The sequence below is a fragment of the Myotis daubentonii genome, chromosome 3, assembly GCF_963259705.1.
Source record: "Myotis daubentonii chromosome 3, mMyoDau2.1, whole genome shotgun sequence".
Lineage (NCBI taxonomy): Eukaryota > Metazoa > Chordata > Mammalia > Chiroptera > Vespertilionidae > Myotis > Myotis daubentonii.
The window spans coordinates 129,098,190-129,118,870 of NC_081842.1; the positions used below are offsets into that span (position 1 = coordinate 129,098,190).

At 41.2% G+C, this 20,681-nt stretch overlaps 1 pseudogene; it reads left to right on the forward strand.

Moving 5' to 3' along the window:
• The first annotated feature begins 563 nt into the window (after nt 1-563).
• On the forward strand, nt 564-3,557 carry LOC132229705 (guanine nucleotide-binding protein G(I)/G(S)/G(O) subunit gamma-5-like; annotated as a pseudogene).
• Nucleotides 3,558-20,681: the final 17,124 nt, after the last annotated feature.

The window sequence follows — 20,681 nt, forward strand, 5'->3', positions numbered from 1 at the left end:
CACTGCCCCCCTGCCAGTCTTGCCCACCCTCAGTGAAGCTTCCTCACCTTTGGCACAAGCAAACATGATTGAAATTGGAAAAAAGCTAGATGGGGTGATGTTGCCATGATGATATGGCTACATTGGTGTAAATACAGCCTGGTGGGGAAGAAAAAAGTTACTTGTGTTTTGTTTGTTTGTTTGTTTTTTAAATATATTTTATTGATATTTTTACAGGGGGGAAGGGAGAGGGATAGAGAGTTAGAAACATCAATCAGCTACTTCCTGCACACCTCCCACTGGGGATGTGCCCGCAACCAAGGTACATGCCCTTAACTGGAATCGAACCCGGGACCCCTCAGTCCGCCGCTCTATCCACTGAACCAAACTAGTTAAGGCAAGTTATTTGTTTTATTCCTGGTAGTTAAACACTGAAAAAGGCTGAGATGCAATGTGACAAATTCCTCTCCATCTTCATCTCCACTAAACCTAAGACATTTATTAGAACTGAATTTTAAATTTTTTAAAAAATCTCTTCCATTCTAGAGGGAAAATATTGTGTGTCGCTGGTGCACTCTGCAATAATGGCTAAAATTCATCTGTCGAAGGTCTGTGCAATTCAAAACGCAACAGACAGGAGCCCTGGCTGCTCCTAGGCTTTGCCGCCTTTGGCTTCAGAACGAAGACTGCAGGTTGGAAGGTGCTGATACAGCACAAAACCCAAGGGCCACCTTTTGTCAGATCCACTGTCAAAGCTTTTATCTACAATATCCTGTGGATATCAACTTTTAGGGAAATGTTATGTTTTAAAAATCAACTTTCCCAAGTTTAGCTATAAATCCTATGGTAATTAAAGATGAAAAAAACACATTTCTTTTTCATTGATCTCATTTGTCTAATAAATGCCTTAGGGGCTGACAGCTCAATCAATGCTTCCAGTCTCCTGAAATGAAATTATCTTTCTTTCATGAGCTAGATAAAAATGATTTAAGTAGGTGGAATAATTTGGCTATCTTAGTGTTATTAACTGAATGGCATTATCATCAATGTTTGTTCCCTCCTGTGTTATTTATTTCAAGAACAACCTGGGATTGCTGCAAAAAATAATTTTATTTCAGTAAAGATTATGTTTATAGAGGTTGCTCCCATTTACCCTTTGAATAATAGCGTAAATGTGAGGCCAGTGGCCTTCCTCAACTGAAAAGTAGATTTGATCTTCTTCAAATCAGAGCACTCATAGTACATTTAGAGCGTTCTTACATAAGATAAGCACACAAATTATAATTACAGAAGGAACATGGAAAATGTCTTGGTGGTTTAATAAGAATAGTTTTGTTGGCATTTTTCACTTATTGTTTATTATATAAACATTTGTTAAACTATCATTATGTACTAGGCGCAATGCCAGAAAGATGAATAGCACAGAGGCCTGGAGTTCGTGCATTTTGTAGATGGAGAAGTAGACACAAATAAATAATGCTGATATACATAATGTGTGCAAATGCTATAGATGAGATAGATAACTGGACCCTAAGTGTGTAGCAACTGGGGATAGAGGGGAACCTAGATGACATATATTCTAAAGCAGCACTGCCCCATATGATAGCTACTGGCATCATGTAGCTATTGAGTACTAAAAATTTTCAGGTTTATTTCATTTTAATTAATTTGAGTAGCCAAATGTAGCCAGTGGCTACCATAGTGGATAGCATCATTCTAAAACAATAGTTCTCAAGCCTTTAGTCTGCATCAGAACCACCTAAAGAGCTTCTGAGTTCTGATTCAATAGATCTGAGGAGGGCCCAGGAATTTGCATCTTTATAAGCCCAGGTGACTCTCATGCTGCTTGTCCATGGATCTCACTCTGAGAAGCACTGATCTCTAAAGGAATCGTGTCCTTGGCAGTCACCATAGGGCTAACACCCATCCTTTGCCATGTAGACTTACTATGAAGTGGGCTCCAGAGCCCGCACTTCTATGGTCCATTTGGAGACTTAAGAGGGTCTTCAGCAATGTGTTCACACAGGTCATAATTTGTAAAATTAGTAAAAACCCAAGATTGGTTAAGACGACCATCTGACAAACTTTCCATCACTCTCCCTCTCCCATTGGCTGATGTGGAGACGCTAATGGCATTTTGAGAATGGTGCTAAGGGGAGATTAATTGGCTTCCTTTTAGCTGCCTAGTGGGTATATTTTTGTGGTTTCCAGTTACATGCATGTGTAGAACTACGGCAGCTGGTTTTTGTGTAAGAATTGCAGCAAGACTGCTCCTATCAACCACTCTGCTGGCCTGCTGGCGCTGAGGTGATGGCTCATTGCTTTACAGACTCTCCACACCACCAGACAGAAGTATGTGGACTGCAGGGGAGGAACAAGGTTTGAAATGAAATCTGTGGGATGTTTTCAATCATTAACATTTATAATTGTAAGTGGGAGATTCAGTTACTTATAGACACCTATTCAAAATGGAAATTCATTCTTACAGAAATGAGCTTGATTCAGCGAATACAATATAAACAAACCATTTTCTTTTCTGTTGTTGTTGGCTGTTTTTGTGTGTTTTTTTTAAAGAGACAGATATTTTGAGAAAGTTGTTTTCCCTAATACTGTTTTACTTGCAATTTGGCAAGAGGTTTTGGAATGTATATTTTAAAAAGTGAAAAATTACAGTTTTTTGTAATTTATTTTGAAATTTAGATATTTGTTTTGATCATCATTAAATTTATTGAATCAGCTAAAAATAAATGGAATCTAAAACAAAAGTCATAGAGATGAGCAGTGTAATTAGTAGAAATTATTCTGATATTGAGAAGTAAGTAGTAGAAATTTTTGTCTTTATATTAAACCTAAAGTATTAACTCATTATGTTGAATGAAAGTAAAGAGTAGGCTCTTTGGGTTGTTTGATATTCCAATTAATGAAGAGAAGTAAGTCCTATAGCAAAATGGGAAAACATTGAACTCTTACTGATTTGTCACAAACCGCTAGTAACAACAAAAACCTAAAACTCATTAGAAGCCATGAAATGAAGGCCTGGTGACAGGATGGTTTATAAGTGTTTCTAACGCAAACTCTTTTTAGAAATTAGTATACCCAAAAAGTTGAAAAGTCCTCAGTGCCAGTTATTGTAAGGAAAAAACTCAGTTGATATTTTCCCAAATTTGACAATAATCTTAAAATTTTACCAGAAACAAATGGGGAAACTAATCATTTTTTATAAACTATCAATAATTAAAAAAAAAAACTTTAATCAATGATGCTAGAAGGGGCCCCTCGCTTCACTGTCCCACTGTCTGGCTTCTGAGGACTCACAACCTGTAGACCCACTACCCCACTACCCACAAATCTGCCAGCTCTCATGTGTACAACCTGGTTCTGCCAGCGCCACCTTTATGAAGACAGTGATTCAACAACTCCGGCTAGAGGCCGGGCTCAACTGTGTGAAGATTTCCCAGGCAGCTGCAGATTGGAAACAATTCTGCCTGCAGAATGCTCAACACGACCCCCTGCTGATGTGAGTAACTTCAAGTACCAATCCCTTTGGACCCCAGAAAGGCTGTTCTTTTTTGAAGTGAAATGAATCTTTGAAGGTGTTCTAAACCACTTTTCATGAACTGGTGAATATTCAAAGAGAGCTATATTTGAAGCCTGTACAAAAAGCTTGCCCTCTAACATGTGCCATACTACAGAAACTTCTGCTTTCGTTAGTCCTTAACATCTTCCACTCTAAATTTCATGAATTTCTATTTCACAAAGATGATTATTTTATATACACTGGCAACAGCATACAAATGAAATACTAGGTATAAACAACAACAAAAATAATGCTAGAGGAAAGATGAAATTATCTTCTTAAAATTGTCATCTGAAGAGAGTGAAGTAATAAAAAACAACAAAAAACAAAACACTAGGTGAAACAGTAGTTAGAGAGGATAACCAGAGAATTAACTAATTGAAATGTTATTTTTATAGATTTTGTGATACTTGTGGTGTCAGCATTTTAAACTTAATGGTTTAAAATTGAATGATATCTTATTTATCTTATCATTTGAAATATTAATTTATGTTTGCAAATTTTTTTCTTCAAGAGGGCCCACAAATCATGAAAGTATTAGGCTCTACAAAACCTGATTTTGCCTCTGACCTTCTCTTAGTACTTATGAAGTGAGTTGAAATAATGTTCTATAAGCAAATGGACTTAGGAAATGCTTTCTCTGCTATGGCACCCACAGTGCCTAGTCATAGTAGGTGCTTAATAAAAAGTTGTTAAAGAGTAAATGAAGAGTAAAGCCCAGGAGTGAATAATGGTGAGCAATTATCTGAGACAGAGCTACATGTGTGGGGTGAGGGGCTAGGGGACAAGTCATACATACCCCATTTTGCTTCTCCTCAGTTACTCAGATTTATTGGTCCTGTGAAGCACACTCTGCTAGATTCCAGAGGCCTAAAGGTTTACATGACAGCCCCTCAAGGGGCTCTAAGTCCAGATGAGGGGAAAAGCTTATATAAAATAGTGCAACTGGGATGGTGAGTTAGCCTGATGGACATCAGAGGAGAGAGAACACCCTGGGCCAATGTAATTGGTACAAGTTCATAGAAAAGTAACTCTGAAACAGAAGAAAGGAGACGTGGGAGAAGAGTGGGACAGGAAAAGGGTGGAGGTGGGAACTCATGTGGCCTGCTTGAAGGGGGACAGAAGGCAAACCACTTGGTGTGAATAGGCAAGTCCTGAAGGAAAAAATTGCAGCTTCTTTGGGAAAATCAACTATGAAGGCCAAGAATACCACACCAAGCGGCTTGGCACCATCCTAAGCATAGGAAAGAGCATGCAGAGGGTTGAATATGGGAGATGAGTGTCCAGTGGGGTGCAGAACACTTTGTCCCCATGGCACAGAGGAAGGCTTGGAAAAAGGGACTCCAGGCAGGGAGACCAGATCAGAGGCTACTCCACCAGCTCAGGAGCAAAGGAACATAGCTCAGGGCTCAGGATGTGGGAACAATAGCAAAGGAGGATGGCACTGAGGCACAATATAAAAGAGAGAGACTTGGGGTTTTGCTTTATTCTGTTTTAACATTCATTGAATGCCTAGTGTGCAACAGATGCTTTTTCATGAACTACTTCATTCAAGTGCTGGTCACCTGAGAAGATGGGGGACGCTTGTTCCAAAGCCCATCTTAGCATCTCAAGGCAGTCAGGGGTTTCTTTGGTGGGGGGTAGTTGAAAGAGGAAAACTAAGGAATTCTGTCAAAGTCCAGTTTCAAATTCCAGTCTTCAGATGTTTCACTGTTCTCTTTAGTGTGTGTCCGTGTCTGGTGTTTTATTTCTCTGTGGGTTTCATTGCTGATATCTGGGCACAGGATGTTGAAGGCCTGGTCAGCCATGAGCATCTGCTACACCTCTATGGTTGAGGCCGGCAAAAAGAGGAACTGGAACTGCTGCTGCCTGCAACATGCTTACATGTGAAACTATTAATATTTTAGACTCTAAGTTTTATTAGTATGTTCTTATTTTTAATTCTTGGTTAGTTACTTAACTACATGTGAGGTTTTTTTATACCCGATACCCTGTTACAAGCTACCTGGAAAAATGGAGGCCGTCATCCTCATGCCATATGTAAGGAACGTGGGGCTCAGTGAAGTGACATTTGCCAAGCAGGCAGGATTCCAGGGGTTCCCCGTGAGCACGTTTTCAGCTCATGCTCTTTCAGCTCATGGCACAGCCCCTGGGAGGGGAGACAGTGGAGCAGTGTGCAGCATGGAGACCGAGAAAGGCCTGCCAGGGAGCCAGGGGGGGGAAGGAGAGGAATGGATGATTTTAACTGGGATCTTTTGCAGGAATTGATTTCTATTTGAACAGCTGGAGGACAGCTTCTTTTTCCTTGTTTTCCCAGCCTGACAAGTATTTTGAGCCCCGAGACTAAGACAGAAGCATCCTGCAGCTGTCCCTGACATTTTTAAATCTGTTCCCAGTTTGAATTAAGTTAAGTCTTCATTCTTGGATATGAAAGCTATTGCCAAAAAGGTTGTAGAAAGCAGTTTATTTCAGCTTTTTCTCCGTGTTGCAACTGACCTTCTAAATAAAAAATGTGCAATATAAACAGGCCTTCCTGTCTCCAGTGAAGGAAAGTCTAGGAGATAAGATCTCGGGCCAGCCAAAGTTCCACGGCCACATATCTAACTCCAGAAGAGGGGTTCGCTCTGCCTTTCTGCCCCTAGAGCTAGGCCATGGTCACACTTGAAGTTAAGCGAATACAGTGTGATCATAATACTGCTTCCACATGTGTGTTCTTTGTCTCCTCCAACTGTCCGAAGCTCAGTCCTTGGAGGGAATACAGTCACAGGGGTATGCTCAGGAGAGAGTACTTCTCCTGTCCAATAAAGAAAGAAATACTTACGTATTTTCACAATTTACAGTTTAACAAAGACATGTTTATTTATTTAACTATTTCTTGACAAGTCAGTTTTAATATCTTACATTAATCTTCCAAAGACAATTCACTACAGCTGCAAAACATGCTCCCTCTTGCAAAAACAAAAATTGCTGATTAATCACTTTAAATTGTCCTCTTCTATGGAAAGCGTGAACATTAAAGAAACACAAAAACGGTAGTCCTACAACAGGAAGCTGATTTTAAAGATCCTGTAGGCATTCTTTAAGGTTTGAGGAAGTGAAATAAGAACTTATATGCATATATGCATAATCCATGGACACAGACAATAAGGTGTTGAAAGCCTGGGGTGGGACAGGAACTGGGTGGAGGGGGACAACAGAGGACATTTGTAATACTCTTAACAATAAAGATAAATTAAAAAAAGAAAGTAACAATCTCCACTTGCACCATCTAGGTGGATATTTTTTTAAATCTTCTTTTTAAGTCGCACAAGTGCTATGTGGTCATTGTAAGAGCAACAAATGTCATAAAACATAAGTCTAAATATCCCTTCCTTTATTGTCTCTCACAGGTTATTATACTGTTGTGAAAATTACATGTAAATATTCTGCATAAAATCTATAGTACATACTCCAGGGATAACGTGAAATTAGACTGTGATGCATTGGATCACTCTAGACTCTGCCACTATAACATGGCCCTGGTGTCGCCACGTCAGCTCAGAAAGCAGTGGTTCCAAAGTGCCTGCCCACAGACATGAGGAGGTACATGGATCATTTTTACCAGGTCTCAGCAAAATAAATAAAATAAGAATAATATCAATGTCAGTGTGAGGCTGCCAACTGTCTTGATTGTGAAGAACTTTGTTTTAATATAAGAATGTGTCTTTCTTTCATTTTTTTTTTTTTGGTCATTTCTCTAAAAACAATTTTATCCGTATAGTAGATGATAATTTTGGATTTCTGCTTTTATGCCATTTATTGCAAAATAAGAAGTTTAGCAATACTAGTTCAGCTTATTTTTAACAACTTTCAATATTTTTAAGTGTACAATTAAGTGGCATCAATTACATTCACAATGTTGTGCAACCAGCATCACCATTTTCATGTTTTTTTCATCATCCCAGGTATTCTGTAACCATTAAACAGTAACTCCCCATTTCTCCCTCCCCCAGCCCCTGGTAACCTCTATTGTATTTTCTGTCTCTATGAATTTGCCTATTCTAGGAGCCTCATATAAGTGAAATCATACATTTATCCTTTTGCGTGTGGCTTATTTCACTTAGAATAATATTTTCAAGGTTCAGTCATGTTGTAGAATGTATCAAAACTGCATTACTTTTTAAGGCTGAATAATATTCTGTTCTACATATGTACCAGTTTGTCTATCCATTCATTTGTTAATGGACCCATTGTCTTCCCCTTTTTGGGTAATGTGCATAATGCTGTTATGAACATGGATGTACATGTATTTTTTTGAGTCCCTGCTTTCAATTAATGTGCTAATGTAGCTAATGGCTAGCCTTTTGGACAGCACAGCTCTACAGCAACCACTAACAACATAAAACAAGGAGGGAGAGCTAAAAAGCCAACACAAAAACTATTTTACATCAATGTTAAAGGCACGCTTTGAAATTAAATACCCATTGCATTTTGAAGTTATTTATTACATGTTCTTACAAGCTAATATCTTTTTAAAGTATGATACTTTGTGAAACACTGTGTAATATGAAGTGAGAATTCTCGTGATCCATCCACAATGTGTTAACATGCTTTCTGGCCTTAGAAGAGAGGCCCAATCTTTCTTCTCCTGCATTTATTCCTTTACCAAATAATTTATCAGAGGTGGGGCCAGAATGAAGTCACCACCCACCCCACCCAATCTCTCCCTTACTGGGGCCATAGAATGTTGTAGTTAAGAAAATGGACTTGAATATTAGCCCCAGGTTTGAGTCTCACCTCTGCCATTGTGTGACGTTGAACAAATTACTTAATTGCTATAAACTTCAGTTTTTCAACTGTATAATGGGTATTATATAATACTTACTTTAAATCCATGTAAAACATGGTATCTATCATCTTGGAGGCCCTTAAAATATTAGTTTTTATTATTATTATCCACCCCACTAACTCTAAAGACCATGAACTATGAGGTAGACACCATTCAAGGCAGCAGGGATTCAAAGGTGAATGGCAAAGGCCTTTTCTTCAACAGAGAGGTCAGACATGTGATATCGGATTGACAGAAATGGTTATTCTGAGGCTGAAGTAAGAAAGTTCAGAGAAGTGAAACCAGACAACCAATGGATCTGGGCTGCTTGTCACTACTTCAGTCAATTAAACAGAGACAGGATTGAATCATATATGAGTGTTTATTCCAATACTGCCAGCAGTATGGAAGAGCCACGGGTCATCAACAAAAGTCTGCTCTCCAACATTCCGTAAGACAGCTGCTTATATTGGATAGGACAAATATTACAGGGGGAAGTAGGAATTACAGGCATGGGGAAGTAGGCAATGCCAGCTGGGGTGGGACTCCATTGTTTGGGCAATAAGGTTATTAATCTTTCCATTATATTAGGTAGTTCTTGAATGAGAATGGACCACATTCCAAGGTTGACTCCCAGGTTCCAAGGTTGACCTCCAGGTCTGAGGTTAACTCCCAGGTCCCAGTGGTATGAGAGGTATACAACTCCCAGCCAGGTTAGAATATCCTTTCTTTAATCAGAACAAGGTAATCATGGTTAATAGGACATATTAATATTTCTTATAACTATAGCTAGTCCCCAAAATTCTATTTTTGCCCCTAACAGAACCATTAGGGTAACCATATAAATGTTGCTATGTCAGTGTTCCTATTGTGATGTGTACTCTTTTTTTTAAGTAAAATACAGTAACCAAGGAGCCTGGAAAAATTATGAATATCATTCTGATTCAGTTGAGGAGACAAAAGAAGCTAGGCAGATTGGGGCAGGACCATGGGAGGAGGAACCCAACTAGGCGGAGTTACTAAGTAAGACACACCTATTGGGTGAGGAAAGAAGGGCGTGCTCCGGAGGCACAAGCTGTAAAATGTATGGCTATTTCTAAGACAGGCAGCATGCAGATAACCCATCACAAGATAGTAAGGTGCATAAGCCAATTCCAAGGATGTTGCTAAAGCAGAATTATTTGAAAAGAGCAATCAGGAGCTAGCAAGGCTATCTCTACCCCCTAAATTAAAAGGCATGCGCTTCCTCTCTCCTCTCTCTTCTCCCAGACTTGCTAGGATCTTGGGTTGATGGCAGGAGATGCACTCCCTGCACCCATGTGGCTTATGGCCACGTGGGCCTCCACACAGGGACTAATAGACTTAACTTGGATGCTAACCTACTCCCAGTGCAACATGGAAAGGAAGCTGGACACTGGCCTGCTCCTGGAACCCCAGCTGCACCTTTTCCAGAACTGGCTTCTCAATAAACTTCAGTTCCACTAACTGCTTTTGGTCCATGACTTTATTCTTCAATTTTATGAGACAAATGAATTTGGACTCAAACCCCACATTTTGGTTTCATAGTTATTGTTTCCAAAAATCATTAGGCTTTATTCTATCAGTGAACGGGAGTAAATTATTTCCATTTAACTTAAAAGAGCAGTTTCTACTCGTTCACAAAGAAGCTCAAATCTTCTGAATCTTACTCAGAGTTGTCAGGAAGTAGTATTGTACTGATAGTCTTCCTTATCAGCATCCTTTCACAAAGTACTGTGCTCCTTTATGAGACCCAGCTGCTAATTACGAGAGAATTATCCCCTAATGAGGATTACCAGGTTTTTAGTGCCAAATATGTAACAAGCACTTTCCATACATACTCAATCTAGTGTGTGTTTTTTTCAAACCTGAACCGTGGGTTTGGCGAGCTTCACTTTACAGATGACTCTGTGACCTGCCAAGGTCACAGGGTGGTCAGAGGTGGGACCAGAACCCAATTGCCCCGCCCAACTTCCCCCTTACAAGCTTGCTCTTCTAGTGGGTGTTTAGGAGAGAACACTTGCTGAGTAATGGTATTTCCTATATGTTCAAAGTGTAAGGAATTGGTCCCACGCCTTCAATCGTTCTTGGCAAACCTTTGGAGGGGCTCCAAGGAGACTGCGCACTCCCAGGCGCAGCAGCAACAGTGGAGCAGCAGTCCAGGCCCGAGTTCACAGTCCAGAGTGGCAGCTGCAGCAACAGGCCTGGAGAAATATCCTGTTTCCACACAACTTCTAAGGTAATCATCACAAAGGTGAAGAAATTACCCACGCAAATACAGTATCTTATCTAAAGCACTTTTATTTGTTTATGGATATTATCAGCACTATGTCTTTTATTAATAGCCTGCATCCTCCTCCTAGTAAGCTTGAGTGTCAAGCATTTCTCACGGCAGGCTTTTCTTTACCTGCACCAGCTCATAACGCCATTTATCCAAGGATAACGAGCACCATGCAAAGAGGAGGTAACAATAAATGTTTGTTAATTAAATTCTCATGAAGATCTAAATTTAGTCCTCTTACTTGCCATTTCTTGTCTTTACCTTTGATATCAAAATAGAAAAATGGGCAATAGCTATGCACAGGCATTTTCATAGGAAGAAATACAAATGATCAATAACAATAAGATGAAAACATGTTCAACTCTATTTGTGCTGAAAGAAATATAAGCAAAACAATTTTTAAATACTAATGTCTAACTGCTGGTGGGATTGTTGTATTATTACTGTGTCTGGAAACAATATGGTAGCATGTATGAAGAGCCTTAAAAGCTGGTAATTCTTTTCACCAAGTATTTCACTTTCAGGAGTTTACCCTGAGGAAGTAATCATGCCTGCCTGCACAAAAATACAGCAACAAGGAGATTTGCTGCTTCATTATCTCCTCCTAGTTTGCTATTAATAACAATCTAAATTGATTAAATAAATTGTGGTTAATCCATGCAGTAAAATACTATAAGTCATTAAAAGTCATGTCATGGAAGAATTCTAAGTGACCAGTGTAAGTGATGTAGCATGTTACAGTATACGCAGTTTGTACAGTGTGGTCTTGTGTGTGTGTGGACTGAAAGGATTTCACAAAATGTCAGTAGTGTTTATCTGGATATTGAGACTACAAGTGGTTATTTTCCCTCTCTCTTCAGCTTCCCCGCCCCATCTCCTTGCAGGAAAAGGTTGTCCTGTATATCTCCCAAGTCCTTCAATTAGAATATATTACTTTAAGAATGAGAAGCAAAAGGAGAGAAAAGGAAACTGTAATACTCCTGGGAAAAGATGACATCACACTTGGTTGACTATGTGGGGACCATAGACTCCCTAGTGACAGAGAGCTGCTTGCTTTGCCTTGCTGTGCTGGCCCACTAAGCCCAGAGGTATGGTCACCTCAGCTAAAAAGACAAGCTTGTTGGGCCACACCCATCCTGTTCTTCATCCATTCAGACTAAGCTATTTTACTAAATTCTTACTATGTGCTAGGCACTGGGCATACAACCATCAGGGGGAAAGGAGAGAAAGAAGGAAGGATGGGAACGTGGGAGGGAAGGAGGGTGGGAGAGTTACTGATTAGTATAAAGGAATCTGACCTTCACTGAATAACGGCCTGTGAACAGTGCTGTGAAGAACTGAGGTCCCCCTGGCACAAGCTCAGTTTAGGGGGAGTTACCCTGTCTCGGCAGAGCAGCTTTCTCCAGGAAGCAAGCGCAGAGCTGAGCTCTGAAGGAAGTGTAAGCATTAAGGCAGGAGAAGACAGAGCATTCCAGGGTGAGGTAACAGCAGGTGCTGGAGATGCTGCAGGAACCCAGAGAGGCTTGGGGCACTGGAATAGGAGAGACCAAATCGGGCAAGGCCTGTGGACATTTACATGGGGCCCCTCTGAAGGGCTTTGCAGGGCAACCCTTCACAGCTCTGCATCTCAGCAGGTATCTCAGTGCCAGCTGGAGAGTGTGTTTGCGAGGGGCCAGGCTGGATCCTGGGAGACCTTGAGGACCCTCATAGAGGGTGTGACAGCGGGGATGGCCAGACACAGACAGGAGGAGAGACCCTCACACAGTCAGACGGAAAGCACATGGTGATGGACAGACTATTTTTAAGTGACTTCATCTTTGACTCCCTGATGGGTAGTCTCTAATCTTGGAGTTCAAAAGCATGAACAAGGGGAAGACCAATTTTTGAGTAAGAAGTGAACTCCGGGCTACGGCTTTTTAACACAGTTGAATTCCAGGTGAGCAAGGCCACGGCCATGGAAAGCACGGTTTGCCTGGAAAGCGCAAAGTTGGGGGTTTCCCCACTTTATTCATCAATAACCTTGTGATTGCTCCTGACATATCCAAGCTTTAAAGGAAAAGAGAAGAACTCAGCTTCTGAATGCTAAGCGGCTTGCAGTGAAATCACCTGAGCCTTTGTTTCGGCAGTGGCCGTGGCCATAGGAAAGGCGCATCCTTAGACTGCTTTGGCTCCACTCCCATGGCCTCTCTCCTAAACAGTCACTTCACAGTTCTAATGGGAATATATTTATCCCATCCTATACAATAAAAGGCCAGCAACCATAAGGTGTAATGACCAGAACAACCAATCGACCAGTCGCTATGAGGTGCATTGACCACCTCTTGGTCCCCCCTTCCAGTCCACAGGCTCCTATCGCTGAATGGCCAACAGGGAACCATGGGGAACCAGAGTGGGTCGTGGCAGGGCAGGACTGGGGACTGGAGAGTGGGTGGAAGGCAGACCTCTTGGTCCCTCCTCCCAGCCTGCAGGCTCCTATAGGTCACCAGATGGCAAATGGGGAACTGGGGTGGGTGTCAGTGGCAGGGCGGGACTGGGGACTGATGAACAGGTGGAAGATGGCCCTGATCACAGGCTAGGCCTAGGGACCCTACCTGCGCACGATTTCGTGCACTGGGCCTCTAGTAAGAATATATTTATGTGCCACATAAGCTCATCCAATTAGCCACCTCCATGGGGTGGAGGGCCTGGCTTTGGCTAAAGAGCAAAGTATGCAAACTAGACTCCTGAGAGACTCTCCAGCCTGCCTCTCAAGCCTCTCCCAGAATCTGGTTTCCTTTAAGAGTAAAAGATAGGAAAAAAAAAAAAAAGTACCATTTATTGATTATTATTGACTTTTGCAAAGGTAAAGAACTTACAGTCAGAGAGGTTATGTGACATTCCAATACCACACAGCAGAGGCAAGATTTCTGCCCAAGCCAGCTGACTACAAACCCATTCCACGTGCACGGCCCCTATTTGTCCCAGCACCCAACTTCCCATTGTGGCAGTTCTCTGACAGAGATGTCTACTCCTTGAAGCTACAAAGGCCAGTCCCATCAGTCTCTAAGTGGTGGGGATAATTTGCTTTGATCTCACTAGAGAAGAGGATAAGCAAACATAAAGGCTCAGTAGTAAAGAGGCCATTTTCTCTGGGGTCAAGAGCCTTGGATTCTGGAGTCTGTCTGACTTTCAACTTGGCTTTACCCAATGTGTGATCTTGGACTAATTTCTAACTGTGCCTCAGTTTCCTCATTTTGATAATGAGGATCACCACAGAACAAGTCCAGTACCCTTTCACTGAAATCTGTAGTACAGATCTATTTAAAACTCAGAATTTCTTGATTTTAAAAAGGTAATAGGGTTTATATTTTATAACACTCCAAGTGGAGTCTGGTACAAGGTCCATTGCTCATTAATCAATCACATTAATATTTTTGCAGTGAAACAAATTAATATTCAGTTAGGTATAATAAAATAAGTCTCTAAATTGAGACTATTAAACTGATAAGACTATATATTTTAGATCAGATTTTTCCAGCAAAAGTATGTTTCAAGACTCCTTTTCCAAGGGGGTGCACCAAGAGTGTAATTTGGGAGGCTGAACCACTGGGCCTTAGAGGACACTTAGCACAGAAAACCACTTTATCAACACAGGGAAGCATAAAAAATGAGGAGACAAAGAAAAAGGACATAAGTGACAGAAATGGAGGAAAGCAAACTACTGGATATAGAGTTTAAAACCACACTTTTAAGGTTTTTCAAGAATTTTCTAGAAACTGCCAATAAACTTAATGAGACCTACAAGAAATCTAATGAGACCCTCGAGGTTGTGACGATAAAGGACCAACTAGAAATTAAGCATACACTGACTGAAATAAAGAATATTATACAGACACCCAACAGCAGACTAGAGGATCGCAAGGATCAGGTCAACGATTTGAAATATGAAGAAGCTAAAAACACCCAACCGGAAAAGCAAAATGAAAAAAGAATCCAAAAATGTGAAGATAGTGTAAGGAGCCTCTGGGACAGCTTCAAGCGTACCAACATCAGAATTATAGGGGTGCCAGAAGAAGAGAGAGAGCAAGATATTGAAAACCTATTTGAAGAAATAATGACAGAAAACTTCCCCTACCTGGTGAAAGAAAGAGACTTACAAGTCCAGGAAGCGCAGAGAACCCCAAACAAAAGGAATCCAAAGAGGACCACACCAAGACACATCATAATTAAAATGCCAAGAGCAAAAGACAAAGAGAGAATCTTAAAAGCAGCAAGAGAAAGAAACTCAGTTACCTACAAGGGAATACCCATATGACTGTCAGCTGATTTCTCAACAGAAACTTTGCAGGCCAAAAGGGAGTGGCAAGAAATATTCAAAGTGATGAATGCCAAGAACCTACAACCAAGATTACTTTATCCAGCAAAGCTATCATTCAGAATTGAAGGTCAGATAAAGAGCTTCACAGATAAGAAAAAGCTAAAGGAGTTCATCACCACCAAACCAGGATTATATGAAATGCTGAAAGGTATCCTTTAAGAAGAGGAAGAAGAAGAAAAAGGTAAAGATACAAATTATGAACAACAAATACACATCTATCAACAAGTGAATCTGAAAATCAAGTGAATAATCTGATGAACAGAATGAACTAGTGATTATAGTAGAATCAGGGGCATAGAAAGGTAGTGGACTGACTATTCTTCTGGGGGAAAGGGGTGAGGGGAATGAGGGAAGAGACTGGACAACAATCATGCACCTATGGATGAGGACAGTGGGTGGGGAGTGAGGGAGGAGGGTGGGGTGGGAACTGGGTGGAGGGGAGTTATGGGGGGGGGGGAAAGAGGAACAACTGTAATAATCTGAACAATAAAGATTTAATTAATCAAAAAAAATCTAAAAATAAAAATAAAAAGTAAGGAAGAACTCTCTTAAAAAAAAAAAAAGACTCCTTTTCCAACACTTGGGATTTCAAAGTTGTGGTAGTGGAATGATGGTACCGCACCTATCTTGCAAGGCTGTTTTGAGGATTAAATAAGTGAGGGAATGCATAGTGAGTGCTTAGAAGAATGCCTGGCACCTAATAGCAGTCCAGCACGTTTGGCTATTCTTATTTATTCCAGGGAAGAAATAAACAGGCTATTTCAAAGATTATTATTTATATGTCAAAATTACTGCTGAGTAAGCTTACTACTTCAGGGAGAATTCTAGATGGATCCATCCCATAGCCAACACCAGGAGAGAGAAGTCAAGAAAATGTTCTGAGTTCTGATGCAAACAATGGGCAAGTTATTTCATTCCAACTACCACCTGCCAGTCCAGCAAAATATGCTCTCCAACAATGTGGCTCAAAGTGACTCATGGAAACCCCATGATGACCAGCTGCAAATCTGGAACTAACCAGAGTGGGAGGTACATACTGAAGCCAGAGGCAAGGCACAAGCTACAACTGCAAATTAGGACCCCTCTTCATAGCACGTAAGAGAACTCTCCTCATTCTGACCCACACTTTTGGTTTCCTTCCTAATGCTTTTCCTTCAGCTTATCAAAGTCATTTCAATCTTAACAGAATGAAATCTTGAGAACCTCTCAATCTGGAGAGAGTTTTAGCTACAAGTTGCTAATTTGTCCCAGGCGGCAGAGAAATTTTAGACAGTATACATGAGTCCTTTCAGACTACCAGTGATGGCGAACCTATGACACGCGTGTCAGAGGTGACACACGAACTCATTTTTTGGTTGATTTTTCTTTGTTAAATGGCATTTAAATATATAAAATAAATATCAAAAATATAAGTCTTTGTTTTACTATGGTTGCAAATATAAAAAAATTTCTATATGTGACATGGCACCAGAGTTAAGTTAGGGTTTTTCAAAATGCTGACAAGCCGAGCTCAAAAGGTTCACCATCACTGGACTAGGCCCACCCTCTCTGAATCTCAGAGAAGTTTATTGTGCCTTAATCATTGGGAAACTCCTGGCCATTTTCATCATTGGGAAATTGATCAGACTATACTATAAAGCCCACTTCTTTCTTGACCCAGCATACCTGTCCCCAAACAAAACAAAAAAATCATTTCTGTTTGTAGTTCATCATAGAGTTTATGGCCCCATACTTTGCATATTATATCCCCAGAATAAATAAATAGGAATGTTAATAAATGGAGCAATAATAAGGAAGTTGGAAGAGGCAGTATCTCTAAAAATGTTCTTAAGAGGAAAGGCTTGCTAGAGTTTGTCTATTAGAACAGTTACTGGAAAGCTCTGATGAACTACCAGTCTGGGGCAAATTAAAAGGGAGGGGCAGTTAGTGTTTACAGACACTAACTCGCCTGGGCCCACAACTCTACTCCTTTCAGCAACAGGAAGCTGAAAGGATTTCAGAAATCTCAGTTCAATTTTCTATGTGAAAACCAAGCAATTTTTCAAGAAGTGAAGTGTCTTTTCTTTTACTAAACGCTTTTACTAAGCAAATGTTTTGATTGTCTTCTCCCCCTAGAAAGTTAGCTCTATGGGAATCGGCTCTTTGATCTGCTGGACTCCTGGTGCCTGGAATTGTACCTGGAATGTTGGAATGCTTAATAAATATCTGCCGAATAAACGAGTGAATTAATCTGAAGCAGGTAAATAGATGACATCTTTCTCCTTTTCTGTGGGAAGCAGACTCTTTCTACACTTTTCTCTTTTATTTGCCTTGTTCTCTGCAGCAAGGTCTAGTCCATCCAACTTCCTCGTGTGGAGCCACTTCCCTCTTACCCTTTTATGTTGGACGCTTGCCCTCAGAATCTCACCTTTTATTCATAAAGTCTCTTCTTAAACATGGGTTTTCCTCTTAAGAACATTTTTAGTGACAGCCATCCTGATCATAACGTTTTACCTTTCAGGAAAATATAGACACCGTCCCCAAGCAAAACTCTATGCAAGGAGAGCAGCTTGAAACATGGAGGAAGAGGATTAGCAAACGAAGTAGAAGAGAAGTCTGAAGGAGACCAGAACAGCGCAGCTTCTACAGGGTCCTGGGAGTCAGGATCAGAGCCTGACAGTACTAGTATATTTGGTTGTCATTTACATGTATAAGGCCATTTTCAAAATAAATATCATGAATTTGTTCTAATTTTATTCTATGGTTAGGGAACAGGACATTATCAATAAACTCTTCTGTGAACTCTACAGCTCTGGTAGCTGAAACACTCCTCAAGCCAGTATGGATTGATGGAACTAGTGAGCCATACTGATGATTTCAGTCAAATCCTGCTCTTCGGGCTGGCGGCGGAGGGCCCAGTTAGCGTTTTCAATCGGGAGGGAGTCTCAGACTCTGAGCTCCAGATACAGGCGAGTCTTTAGGGACCCAGACTCAAACGGGAGAAGCGGGACTGTCTGGCTTCGGTCAGAGCGAGTGCAGCTTTCTCTCCGAGCTTTGCAGCGGGTGCTGGGACTCAGAGAGGCAGAGCCCCTGGGGACAGGACTGAGAGCCGCCATAACTGCTCTCTCCCCCGCACCCTGTTGATCCTGTGCGACCCGCCCTACCCAAGCCCTGCACAGAGGCATTTGCCGGATAGCCTCAGGCAAAGGCTAGATTAGCACCTCCCTAGAGGACAGAAGTTCTCTCACTGCTGACACAGCTGATTCTCATAGCCACTTGGCCTGGAGGTCAAACCCTCCCTGGTATTAGCTACAACAATCAAGGTTTAACTATAAGACTGCGAACAAAGACCACTAGGGAGTGCACCAAGGAAGCATAACAAAATGTGGAGACAAAGAAACAGGACAAAATTGTCAATGGAAGATATAGAGTTCAGAACCACACTTTTAAGGTCTCTCAAGAACTGTTTAGAAGCCGCTGATAAACTTAATGAGATCTACAAGAAGACTAATGAGACCCTCGATGTTATATTGGGGAACCAACTAGAAATTAAGCATACACGGACTGAAATAACGAATATTATACAGACCTCCGACAGCAGACCAGAGGAGCGCAAGAATCAAGTCAATGATTTGAAATGCGAGGAAGCAAAAAACATCCAACCGGAAAAGCAAAATGAAAAAAGAATCCAAAAATGCGAGGACAGTGTAAGGAGCCTCTGGGACAGCTTCAAGCGTACCAACATCAGAATTATAGGGGTGCCAGAAGAAGAGAGAGAGCAAGATATTGAAAACCTATTTGAAGAAATAATGACAGAAAACTTCCCCTACCTGGTGAAAGAAAGAGACTTACAAGTCCAGGAAGCGCAGAGAACCCCAAACAAAAGGAATCCAAAGAGGACCACACCAAGACACATCATAATTAAAATGCCAAGAGCAAAAGATAAAGAGAGAATCTTAAAAATAGCAAGAGAAAGTAACTCAGTTACCTACAAGGGAATACCCATACGACTGTCAGCTGATTTCTCAACAGAAACTTTGCAGGCCAGAAGGGAGTGGCAAGAAATATTCAAAGTGATGAATACCAAGAACCTACAACCAAGATTACTTTATCCAGCAAAACTATCATTCAGAATTGAAGGTCAGATAAAGAGCTTCACAGATAAGGAAAAGCTAAAGGAGTTCATCACCACCAAACCAGGATTATATGAAATGCTGAAAGGTATCCTTTAAGAAGAGGAAGATGAAGAAAAAGGTAAAGATACAAATTATGAACAACAAATATGCATCTATCAACAAGTGAATCTAAGAATCAAGTGAATAAATAATCTGATGAACAGAATGAACTGGTGATTATATTAGAATCAGGGACATAGAAAGGGAATGGACTGACTATCCTTGGGGGGGAAAGGGGTGTGGGAGATTCGGGAAGAGACTGGACAAAAATCGTGCACCTATGGATGAGGACAGTGGGTGGGGAGTGAGGGCGGAGGGTGGGGCGGGAACTGGGAGGAGGGGAGTTATGGGGGGGAAAAAGAGGAACAAATGTAATAATCTGAACAATAAAGATTTAATTAAAAAAAAATAAAAATAAATAAATAAATAAAAAATAAAAAAAATAAAGAAAAAAAAAAAACAAACAAAAAAACAAATCCTGCTCTTCAGGATGCTGAACTCCTTCCAGAAAGTTGCTCATTCCTTATTCCTCTTTGGCTGTGTTGTGTTTTACAAAATGTTATGCGTCATATAGCAGAAGAACATGTTGTTTATAAGAGGATTTTTAAAGATTGTACACTCTGCAAGAGAACAAATTCCATAATCTAGAGCAGAATTCTCAAACTGTGGCCCCAGCCCAGCAGCAGCAGCATCTAGGAACTTGTTAGAAATGCAGGTTATAGGGCCCCACCCCAGGCCCCTAAGTGGGGCCTGCAATCTGTATGTTAACAAGCCATCCAGCTGATGCTGATTCCCACTCCCCGCATCCCAAGGTATGAGACCACGGCTGTAGCATCACCACGCCTCCAGAGCCTCTCAATGGATGGTCCCTTTTGAACATTTCTGAATGCCAATGCTATCTCTGAATTATGATTCTTTTCATTGCCAGGTCTTTTGATTCACAAATATCTGTGGCCCGGTCCTCAGATGCCCTGATTTCCTTACTAGAAGCCACTCACAGCTCTCTGCCAGCCTGCCTGCTCCCTGCTCTGCACCCCTGGGCCGGTCTGCTGGTGTATTGGTCGTGCTGTGCTCTGCAGGGTGGAAGGGCTTCGCCTTGATTGCTCTCCTCACTCACTGTTTAGAGCTCTCTCACAGCCTTAGAGACCTCAAAGGTCCCCAGGGAAAGCTGCCATGGCCTTGTCCTGGAACTACCAGAGATTAAATGCTCCCCTGGGCCCACAACTCTAAACATTGAGCTTCTGGCTCTCACCTAAGCTCTTATTCACAGCATAGCTGAACTCTGTTCACACAGACCACGCGGTGCTATCTTGTCTCCTCTTAGAGCAACTCACCTTCCTCTTATTCGGGCCTCAACTTTCACCCTGAGTTCTTAATGCATCAGAGAGCTTATCACTACACAGAGTGCTGGCTGGCCCCCACCCAGAGGTTCTGATTCAGTTGGTCTTGCATGTAGCCCAAGAATTTTCATTTGTAATAAGCTCCTGGTTGATATTGATGCTATTGCC